The sequence below is a fragment of the Orycteropus afer genome, unplaced genomic scaffold, assembly GCF_000298275.1.
Source record: "Orycteropus afer afer isolate SDZICR_OR568_19922 unplaced genomic scaffold, OryAfe1.0 scaffold00712, whole genome shotgun sequence".
Taxonomy (NCBI): Eukaryota; Metazoa; Chordata; class Mammalia; order Tubulidentata; family Orycteropodidae; genus Orycteropus; species Orycteropus afer.
In genome coordinates this window covers 623,118-625,227 of record NW_006922299.1, presented here as the reverse complement: position 1 = coordinate 625,227, position 2,110 = coordinate 623,118, and positions in this window count along the sequence as shown.

Below are 2,110 nucleotides of genomic sequence, written 5' to 3'. Positions count from 1 at the left end.
GGTACAGATCCCTCAACCGGAAATTAAAGTTGAAATTGAAATCTCCATTTCATTTACATCTTTAGTGCCACTTTGAGAGTTGATCTCGGCAGGGAGAAAATGACCTTTGGGAATATGCAGATGTGTTTAGCAGAAAGACTCCGGTTTCTTAAATGCATTCTCAGCAAAATTAAATGGGTTTGCCATGTTCTACTCCAACTCAGTTATGCTTCATGAAATTGAGAATTTTCCAATAAACTGCACTTTAGACATCATTAAAGATTGTCAAGTGATAATTTCTAAGTAAAATAAAATAGGAGAAGTACAAAGCAAGCCACTAAAATCAGCTCTTCATCATTAATTTACCCTTCCTAATGGAAATGACTGACTCACTCTTGTGTTGAATTCCATTTGGGGTAGGAAGATTTTTTATGCTAATCTAAGAATTCATTCTTCAAACGTAATATATGTTGAAGGTCTTAGTTTAAACCCAAACTGTGATTAAACTATCTCTGGGGAAGTAGTGGACACCTGGAAGGAATTTATACCTAGAAACTGATTTGCATAGACACTTTGACTGAAGGAAGAGGAAGTTTGCTCCAACCCATGTGAAGAGCCAAAAATCCTTTGTATGTGATCGCTGATGTGGCCTCACACACTCTTGTCTGAATGAGAGAGATGGACTACCAAGAAGAAGCTGAGGAACTTATTTTCATGAGAAATTCTGAATAAACAGGTCACAGGCATCATTCTACTGCAACACTGCTGAGAACAGTGAATGACGTCTTCAGAAAACACAGTGTCACTTTGGTACCTGAAGAGCTCACAACTCTGGGGCATCTGGGATACCAATACTCTCTCAGAGGCAATGGGGGTGGTGACAAGCAGCATCAAGTAGCAGAAACTCTTCAGAAATCCAAGAGGAAGAAGATGGCAGCGTTTCTCATGGGCAATGGGAAAGGGATTTTGCAAAACCAGTGAAATCTAGACTTTTCTTTTAGTAGCTACAGGCTGGAGAAACTTGGGTTAAAAATGAATGAAAACATTACCAGGTTGGACATGTATCAAAGTGTTTTATGCCTTTGCAAATAATAATTACAGGAATCTATAAATGGCTCTTAATTATATGTGCGTGGAAAATGATAAATTCAGATAAAATAAGTGCAACTAATTTTCAGTGTTGTGTCATCTTGACAAATTACATTTGCCAGAGAGCTATTTTAAATATATCTGGTATATGTTCCAGTAAGTGCTGGTTAATGGGAAAAATCCTGGGTAGGGGATCAGGAGAACTAAATTCTGGTGTCCTAATTGGGCCAAGCTTTGTGATCTTAGGCAAATTTTGCATGAGTGGTTAAATGATAGGCCAAAATTCTTCACCCCATCCCCAGTGCATACCCTCGGTAGGGCCTCATTGTGGTCGGAGTGTATTTCTTTGATCTTTCACTTTGGGATTGACCATATGACTTACTTTGTGGGTAAAAGTGACAGTGTTTCAATTCCAAGGCTAGGCCTTAAGAGATCTTGTGCATTCCCACTTGCTCTCGTGCCCCCACCATTGCCGTAAGAAAAACTACTCCAATTGGCCCATCTGTCCAAGGAAGATGAGTCATGTAGAGCTAATCCATGGACCTAAAATGTGAAACAGCACTGCCTTAGTCACAAAGCCAGACCCCAGCTAGCCCAGAGATCCATTCCCTAAATACATGCTTATTGTTGTAAGCTTCTAAGACTCTGTGGCTATTTGTTATGCAGCAACAGCTGCCTGATCCACCTTGCTATCTTTCTGAATCGAAGTTTCCTCATCTGTCAAGTGAATAGGTTTACTATATAATCTCAGATCTCTTCTGGCTTTAGCTTTCTTTTTTCCTAAAACAGAATCCTCATCATTTATATGCAGCTGAATAGTTTTCTTTGTCTGTTTTTGTACTCCTAAAGCATACTGATATCATAGTGGATAAAGAAAGTATGGATTCCTTGGCTGCTAATGTCAATTCTGGCTTTAACAATACTCTCTGGGCAGCAGAAGGTCTTTCAACCAAAGCTGGAGAGCCCCATGAAAAATGCCTCATATTAACAGTATACACTTAATTTCTGGCCTTCAAAGAAAAGAACAAGCCCCTTATTTCTT